The sequence below is a fragment of the Gymnoscopelus microlampas genome (assembly GCF_963454915.1).
Source record: "Gymnoscopelus microlampas genome assembly, chromosome: 8".
In the NCBI taxonomy this organism is placed as follows: domain Eukaryota; kingdom Metazoa; phylum Chordata; class Actinopteri; order Myctophiformes; family Myctophidae; genus Gymnoscopelus; species Gymnoscopelus microlampas.
Window position 1 is genome coordinate 6658618 of NC_139945.1, and position 10000 is coordinate 6668617.

Below are 10000 nucleotides of genomic sequence, written 5' to 3' on the forward strand. Positions count from 1 at the left end.
TTTGGTTACTGTATCTGCAACAAGAAAAATGGAAAATGTTGGTCCCCATGGAATATAAGTATATGTTTCAGAGCTGATGTTTTTTAGCATAATATTGTTGCTGTCGGGCAGAAACCTCTATATATTCATATAACTTGTTGTGTTTTTTTTTGTAAATTAACGCCCTACTTGATCATACTACAGCGTCACACAGAAGCATCAACAGTAGCAGATCTATAAGCTCTTGGACATAATGAGGTTTCCACCCGACAGAGACGATATGCTAAAACGTGTCTTCTTGGGTGGATGTTGCTTACAGTATACATCTGTCAACAACACACAGACCACAAAAGAAAAAGGTTTGTTAATATTCTCAATGTAATGTAAAGTTTGTACACCATACAAATCAAAACCACATGGGCTCGAATACGTGACAGCGAATCCCTGGTTCAATTCCCGGCCGGCCCGTCCATTTGCTGCATGAGACTGTCCTACTCTCTCTCTCAATATAGGCTCAGAAATATATACAAATACATAAAAAAAAGAAAAGAAAAGAGGATAATGTGCCAAATCCAAACTTTGAAAAAGTATTTTCCAACAGTAATGTTATGCATTCTTTCCTTGGTGGAAAACGCCATTCCAACAGAGTCAGTCCATGAAACTGTTCGCCCTTGCCTTGCTATTTGTTTTCATGAGGAAAAATTGTTAAACCAAGGAAACCAACATGCTATTTCATGAAGATCAATCCAAAGTGAGCAAGGTGTATGGACCCAAATGCAGACCAGGGCAACCCCCCCCCCCCTTAGTCAGGGGAGATATTAAGCTTTTAAGCCTCAGGCTGTGCTACTATGCTACAGTCACACTATACTCTTAAAAAAATAATTAAAATAGATAAAAATAAATAAAAATAATTCTCGCATATGACATGGGCCACTTTTTATGCTGACTTTTATGCTCACTTTTTAAGCTGACCAATCACGATAACTTGTGTCTGACATCTGGACATTGCTAGCTCAACCCTCAGGTCTTCACATGGCCCCTCACTTAGCCTGAAGTAGCTTTAAAGCAAGCTTCATCAAGAGAAGGTTGTTTCCTTTCATATTTCATTTTTCATAATAGGCAGAAAGCGTGAACACACCCAAAGGCAATGATTCCAGTGGGCCGTGAGGGTATTCCAAGTGGGCCTCAAAATAATTGGCAAAACACAAGATTTGAATGATAATATGACATTAATATTAAAAAAGCATAATGTAAAACAAAAATACATTGATAAATGAGTTTGCATAGTGATTCCAATGAATAATAACTTAAAGTATACTCCATTGAGCTAAGCTCAAACACAGTCAATCGGATTGATCACTAAAATAAACATGAAAATGCACACGGCCCACCCATCTGACCACTTAACACAGCAGCCGTTAAAGTGGTCAGATGGGTGGGCCACGAACGCTTTTTGAAGTGGGCCCTGATCCAGAACAGTATGGGAACCAGTGCAGGTACCAAATCGGCAGGCAGAAGCCAAAACAGGAAGAAATAGCTTGTTCGGGTTAACAAGCAGTGAGAAATGCTCAAATGTACTAGACTAGGGGCCTAGACAATCTGGCAGTGAACAGTGAAGACAGAATAACAGAGCTCGAAAAACATTCCTGATTGCTAACAACTGACAGCTGTTCCACTCAACAAACCGGGGACGGTCACATGGTGAAAACATACATGGTGTAAACAAAAAGCACATGGTGTACACAAAAACAATGATGTCAGAAAACAGCTGACAATCACAAAAAACAGGCACTATAGGCAGGGGAGGAACACAGGCAAAAATAAAAGCACAAGGAAACCACACAAATGAAGAGCCTGACAGCCCGCTGCCTGACAAAGAAACAAAGGGAAAGAAACATTCCAAACCGGTGAATTGTGGCTCCCCTACTGTGAAGATGGCAGCCACTGAATTCAAAATAAGGACAGTAATAGAAACACACCGATGTCTACCCCGTAAATCTAGGTGCTCACTGACAGGGGAGGGAGGGGAGCAGTTTACCCCTCCATTCACCTTCTCCTCACTCTGGAGTGTTTCCAGTCTGTCTGGGGATTGATTCAAATCGACCCACATCAAGTCTTGTCTTGATATCCACTTGAACAGCAGTGATAGGGCTCTTTTTAGTGATTATTACATTACATTACACAGACTACTTTTTGGATTAATCAAATAATAAAGAAGAGATTGTTTTTATATATATATTCAAAAACAATTCTTATTTTATTTTTTATAATTGACTAAATCACCACTTAAACCCTGACATGTCACCATTTTCAGTATTTTAGAAACTTTTTGGATTAGAAATATGAGAAAGACATTTATTTCAAATTTGCAGATTATACTTTACAGAATATATTATTTGTATCATCTGCCCTGCTTGCCTCGAGTCAAAAATCTCTGCTCTATCCACTGCATGCAGCGTTCTGACTGTGCATTGTACAACGAACTCCAAACATGTATTCCAAACGGCTGTCATCTCCATGACAACGATGAACTGACAGGTTGCTACTTATTGGGGTCATTGAGATTTCACAGTGCAGAGCTCACTTTACTTTTGCTTTTCTGGAATTTCACTAGTGATATCCTTTTAGTTTTGCCAGCAGCTATAGCAACAGAAGCCTATAGCTAGAAGCCTATTCCAAACGATAATCAAAGTGGCATGAAAAATATGCATCCATCCTCCCTTCAACGAGCAGCAGAGCGATCAGCCTAATATGCCAAGAGACAGTAGCTCTGGTGAAGAGTGGCAGTACCACGATTGAAGTAAACAAAAAGTGGAAATGACAGGTACAGTACAGGTCAAATCAAGCAAATTCCACTCTCCGATTACACTACAATACCGACACTGTAATTCCACTACCGATTACACGCAATACTGGCTGGTGATTTGATGGTTAGCTTAGTGATGATATAAAATGAAATACATGCACAGCGCATTTAGCTGTGACAGTTGATGAGTCCACTGACTGGCACCACTGATAATGCTCAGTTCAAGGTTCATTGATTGATTGATTAAATACTTAATTAACATGCTTATTAACAGTACAGGTAGTACGGTAGGTTATGCTAAAAGGGTCAAGGGTTCAAGGTTCAAGGTTCAAGGTTGTACTTTATTGTTACCTCTTGTGTACCGGTACAGTACAGAGGATTTCTGTTTCTGGCCTCTTTAGACATCGCAGCAGCATGCAATTAAAACCAAAAGGAAAAAAGCTAATAAAAAAGACAGTAGGCTAATAATAAGGGAATGATAGTGCTAACAAGTCAAACAAGTATATGAAGCTAAAGCTATCTATAAAATGTATGAGAAAGGTTTAATCTGCAACTCAATTTTATACAATATGTAGGGGTCCCTGCTTCGTCTCTGTCTCAGCTAAGGGGTCCTTGACCTGTGTTATGTGCTAGCACATATTCACTCCTCAGTTTATAGTCTTTCTTTGTTTATGTGTTCACTAATGCGTATTTGTCCTGTGTGTACTGTAGTGTCTACCCTGCCTTGCTGGCTTTGCTGCACTGGACTGGCTAGACACCTGTCACTCACCTGGGAGTGCTCTGGCTGCCCCTCCCTTTTCCCAGCTGTGCTTCATATGTGATTAGGGCGTAGGCTATAAGAGGAGCTGTTGTCAGCTCACATTATCTCCTCAGCACCCCAGCAGAGCACAACAGCAGAGTTGTTCCCTTGCTTATTTGTTTTGTTGTAGTTATTTATTTCAGTTCCAATGGGCTGGTTGTAAGTATTGTTTGTTATGATTTTTGGTTTCTGGTTAGTTTAGCTTATTGTATGTTTTGGTAGTTTATGGGAGTCTGGTGAGACGACGGGCACATATTGCCTGGCTCACCAGGCTCCCCACTTTTTAGTTTGGCCAGCCCATTACTACTTTTGTTTGATTAGGACATTTATTTAGGTCTTTGTTTTGGTTAATGTTTTATACCTCTACCCTCCTGGTATATTTAGTGACTTGGTTGCTCACATGAACCCATTGCACATGTTTATTTCTGAATATAAAATAAATTTCATTGCAATTGAGACCTGATTTTTGTCCTATTATTATGTTATGGTCACTGGTGTTCGAGCCAAGTGTAGTGGCCGTAACATAATTGGGGGCTCGTCACAAAATTCATTTGGTTCACAAACATAATTTAGGGACCCCAATCCCATAATGTAACTTGGGGGCTTGTGCAAACCCTTATGTTTGTGTAATAAGTAGGCATTTGGTTAAAATTGATAACTAGTAGAGTTCGAGTGGCAGGAGTCTCTAGTTTGAGAGGGATTGCCAGGTACTGTTTTGGTGGTTCAGTAACCCTGTGAGTGTGCAGTTACCTGTGGAGTGGCATCCCATTTTGTTGTTTTTTCCAAGTGCCTACTTGAATGTTAAGGGTGACTGTTTTGGTGTGAGGGCTAATCTAGTTGGCAGGTTATCTTAAATTTGCAGTAAAGTCTTTGTTGGAACCGTAAGTTGGGTTGTAGGTTGGCTATGTTGTTGAGGCTGGGTTTTTGTTTGGATTATGGAGTTTAAGCTTGAGGAGTTTGTGAGGGACCCTACCCTGGAAGTTTTCCATCACTGTGCCAAAGCACATTTGTGGGTAATTGCAGATCACTATAAGATCAATGTGAATACACAAGAGAAAAAGCAAGTGCTCAAACAGATTTTGTGGGTGGGTTTAAGTAATGGGGGGGTTGCTTCCTGGTCCTTCAAGTGCTGAGGCATCTAGGTATGTGGTTGAACTGTCCATGGAGAATCTCATTCGGCTGAAGGAGATAGAGCTCGAAATGAAGCGCCTTAATCTTGAGAGATTCCGAGCAAATGCCAGACATGAGATAGTCCGGCTTGAGGAGGAGACTAAGAAGGCCATTCACTTGCGTGAAGTGGAGCTTGGTCAGGCTCCTCCTCAATCTGATGTTGATGTGAGCAGAAAATGGCAACCTGATGTACACATGTCTGTTCCAACAGTTTTTGCCTCCTGTGTTGTCACCTGTTCTTTGGCTGAAAAGCTGGCAAGCCATAATGGTGAAATTGACTTGAGTGACAGTTTTCTGGTAGAGCGGGATGAGGGTGGGACTGATAGTGCTGTTGTAGGTGGGACCGACGTGGTTTCAGTGGAGTCGCAGCAGGTCAGTGCCCCATGTGAGACAGAGGTGTCCCTGTCCGGTGAGTCAGGAGACGTGGCCCTGTCTGGAAAGAAGCTCATTGCAGAGCAGGGGAACGATGTGGAGGTGGCAGAGCTGTTTGACAGTGCTGTTACTGAGGAGATGGAGTCCATGTCAAAGGGGGACTTTCTAAGTGAAAACCTGCTTTTGCGTAAATGTTCTCCACTCAAGGCATCTGGTCAGGATGACTGGAGCCTGGATAGGCAAATTGTAATACCACGTCGGTATAGGCATGACGTTCTGAATCTGGCTCACATAGTGTATGCCAAGTGGTTGGGAAACCAAACCAACCAATTGCTTCTGCCCTTTCGTTTACAATTCCGGTGGGGGAGCAATTTGAGGGGGTCCAAATTACAGCGAAAGTAATTGTTAGGATTCTCACTCGTTCTTTTCCAGCATTTGGCTTGCCAGTAATTCAGGAGGACCAGGAGTCCAACGTAAGGTCGCGGGTGTTCGACCCAGGTGGTAAGGCAGTTGGATATCATGGTTAGTTGTGTGCTTTATCAGCCTGAAGTTGAGATACACTGGAGCGTGTTCACACATTTATACTAACTCTACAATACTGTTTTTTTTTGGTACATAGGATGTGAAACAGAAACGAAACAAACGATGAATGTGTTGGTATGAGTATCATTTTGAAATTCATTTTTTTGTTGTGGATTTCTTTTCTTTTTTTGTATTTTTTGTAGCAGATTTCTGTGTCTTGTGTTTAGTATAAGAGTGTTCTTGAATGATGGGTTTCTGGCACTGGTGTGCGGTGTTGCCGGAGTCAGAACCCACCATTAAATAACTTAGGGTGGGGGTGTTATGTGCTAGCACATATTCACTCCTCAGTTTATAGTCTTTCTTTGTTTATGTGTTCACTAATGCTTATTTGTCCTGTGTGTACTGTAGTGTCTACCCTGCCTTGCTGGCTTTGCTGCACTGGACTGGCTAGACACCTGTCACTCACCTGGGAGTGCTCTGGCTGCCCCTCCCTTTTCTCAGCTGTGCTTCATATGTGATTAGGGCGTAGGCTATAAGAAGAGCTGTTGCCTGCTCACATGATCTCCCCAGCACCCCAGCAGAGCACAACAGCAGAGTTGTTCCCTTGCTTATTTGTTTTGTTGTAGTTCTTTATTTCAGTTCCAATGGGCTGGTTGTAAGTATTGTTATGATTTTTGGTTTCTGGTTAGTTTATCTTATTGTATGTTTTGGTAGTTTATGGGAGTCTGGTGAGACGACGGGCACATATTGCCTGGCTCACCAGGCTCCCCACTTTTTAGTTTGGCCAGCCCATTACTACTTTTGTTTGGTTAGGACATTTATTTAGGTCTTTGTTTTGGTTAATGTTTTATACCTCTACCCTCCTGGTATATTTAGTGACTTGGTTGCTCACATGAACCCATTGCACGTGTTTATTTCTGAATATAAAATAAATTTCATTGCAATTGAGACCTGATTTTTGTCCTATTATTATGTTATGGTCACTGGTGTTCGAGCCAAGTGTAGTGGCCGTAACAACCTGAAAAACCTTGAAGACCCTTGCTATACACAAAATCTGTTCGGTGAAAGTACCCGATGCAAGCTCAGAACGAGTTGCATGCAACCAAGCCCCCAGAGCCGCTGAGAAATCTTGAAGCCGCCACCCCAGTGGCCAAAGCTGGAACTGCAGGCGGGGAGAAATACATGCGCGAGCAAAACATACTGATATATATTTATATATATATATATATAGATATAAATATGTAAACATATTATACATAAATACATATGCATTTACATATACATAGGCATCTGGAGTGTATTTAATAAATATCTCGCGTTCAATCCTTGACACACGGGCTGCCGTAGAACGCAAAAAGGACACTACTGCGCATGCTCATAAATCTACAGTGTGTCCAAAAACGACTCAATAATTCTACTTCCGGCAGGCTTCCGGGTGCTTCAAAACGCCACTGAGCACATTCATTGATACGATAGCTGGGGGGCGGGGCAATCCGTCCTCTAGTTATATTATACCTCTATGCATGCAACGTGTTGTGAGTTTGTAGCTCGGCGAAAACATCCGCTCTAAGCTGAAACAGTGTGCGCGCGTGCGTGCCTGCGTGTGTGTGTGTGTGTGTGTGTGTGTGTGTGTGTGTGTGTGTGTGTGTGTGTGTGTGTGTGTGTGTGTGTGTGTGTGTGTGTGTGTGTGTGTGTGTGTGTGTGCGCGCGCTGGTGGAAAGTAACTAAGTACATTTACTCAAGTACTGTACTTAAGTACAATTTTGAGGTATTCTATTACTTGGGTATTTCCCATTTCCAATACTTTTACTTCTTACTTCTACTCCTCTACATCTCAGAGGCAAATATTGTACTTTTACTCCACTACAATTATTTGAAGACTTTAGTTACTAGTTAGGCTACTTTGTAGATCTTGATTATTATTACAAAACATATTAACCACTTCAGACTTATATACATTTTGGGATGCGACGCATTGTGAGCTTGTAGATCGGCTATTTTCAAAAGATGTTTATACATTTGAAAACTTGAAATGGGACATTCTGCATAATGAGTACTTTTACTTTTGTTACTTTTAAGTACATTTTGATGCCAATACTTTTGTACTTTTACTCAAGAACATTTTGAATTCCAGACTTTTACTTGTAACAGAGTATACTTCTACATTACAGTATCGATACTTTTACTTATAAAGAATGTGAGTACTTTTTCCACCACTGTGTGTGTGTGTGTGTGTGTGTTAGAGGTGTGCATGTGTCCGGGTGTGTTAGGTGTGCGCGTGGCTCGTGGGGGCGTGTGCGCGGCATTAGCAGGTTGCAGAGAGTGTCCTTTCTAATCTGCTTTTTGCTAATTAAAAGGCTGTGACTAAATGGGAGCGGCAGCCCAGCCGTATGGTGGCCAAATTAAAACCCCAAAACGGGAGATGATTAGTGGATGGAAGAGGATGAGGAGGGAGGAGTGTGAGGAAGGAGACATTGAGGGATGGAGGGGGCAGTGAAGGAGACTAGGAAGCATAGAACAGTGGCTCTCACAAAGTGAGGTCCGGGGACCCCCAGGGGTCCTTGAGGGGGGTATCCAGGGAGGTCCCCAGCGAAATGAAAATGGCATAACAATCTGTTTAACCACTTTAACGTTATACATACTGTACATCGGGGCTATTTCAATATAGCCGATCTACAAGCTCAGAATGCGATGCGACATGTTCTAAGCTTGTAGATCTGCTATTTAATAATAAAAAAGGTTATTTTTTCAAATATTGGAAGAATACAGACAGACAGAGAGATGGGCGGAGGTGTGGAGAGAGGTAACGGTAGTGGTGGGGTAATAAAACACTTCCAATGGATGGATGGATAGATAGATAGAGTATACAGTATAAGATATATATATATATATATATATATATATAGATAGATAGATAGATAGATAGATAGATCACTTTGTTTTATGACTCTCTCTCTCTCTCTCTCTCTCTCTCTCTCTCTCTCTCTCTCTCTCTCTCTCTCTCTCTCTCTTCCCCTCTTTCTTAATGACACTCCTTTCTCCCTCCCTCTCTCTTTACGCACACTCTCTGCCTGTCTGTCTGTCTGTCTGTCTGTCTGTCTGTCTGTCTGTCTGTCTGTCTGTCTGTCTGTCTGTCAAGTTAAGTAACTGCATTGTCAGTCTGAACACTGGGCCAGAGTGTGGACTGGCAAAGCAAGGCAGAAAAATGTCTGCATATCAAGCAGCAGTTAGATTGTTTCATTCTTGCCAACTGCATTCCACTCCAGTAGTAATTAGCTGCTCTTTTTTCAATAATTGGTTATTTGAATAAGAAACACTGCCAGTCGGTCCCCCAGTTCCAACCAAACAGGATTGGTCTTCATCATCAGGAAATATTCATTATCGGGCCAAGAAAGGTCCGATAATGAATGTTTTATTTGAATTAAAGCTGCACTATGTTAATGTCCTCTTCTACCCCAGATTTGAACCTGCACAAGTGCTGACCATTTAGCTAATAGAGCCTGCCTGCTTTCTCAGGGGATAAATTGAATCTTATCGGGTCAAAATCCATGTCAGATCCTGTATCGTAGGTGAGACATGACCTTTGACACTATCTAAATGTCTCAATAGATGAGCAGGGAGACAAAATACAACTCTACCATACTTGGTATGGGCCATACTTGGATTGGACAACATTAAATTGTATTCATAAATTATAATTAAAGTTACATAGTGCCGCCACTTTAATACATTTTTGAAAATATGTTTATTTGAAAGATACAATAAATGATGTAATAAAAAAAATGCATAATGTTGCTGTTGACGTCGAGTGGACACCTTGCATTTCCAAAACCGTTCCCTTTTTTATCATTATCTTCAAAAACAAATGAATGAGCGAATGAATGAATGAATAGTGGTGGAAAAAGTACTCAATTTTTTTTTACTTAAGTAAAAGTATCAATACTGTGATGTAGAAGTACTCTGTTACAAGTACGAGTCAGGAATTCAAAGTTTACTTGCGTAAAAGTACAAAAGTATTGGTATCAAAATGTACTTTACAGCACTGTGAATGAATGAATGGTCTGAAAGCAATTATGTGCACACAGAACAAAGATAAAACATATGGTTGCACAAACAACCGAGTTAGGTGCCGACAACAGCATTCTGTCCAAAGCACGGACTGAGACGATAACAGTAGCTATGTTTTGCTTTCATTTCTCCAACCATCTGTTTAACTAATACATTTTAGGCATTTAGCTGATACTAATTATCCAGCGGCACATATGAGCGCAACCAAATGGTCTGCGTTTATTAGTTTAGACCATACGACAGCACAATAAAGGCTTACTTCTGCGTTGTAGCGGCCAACAAAA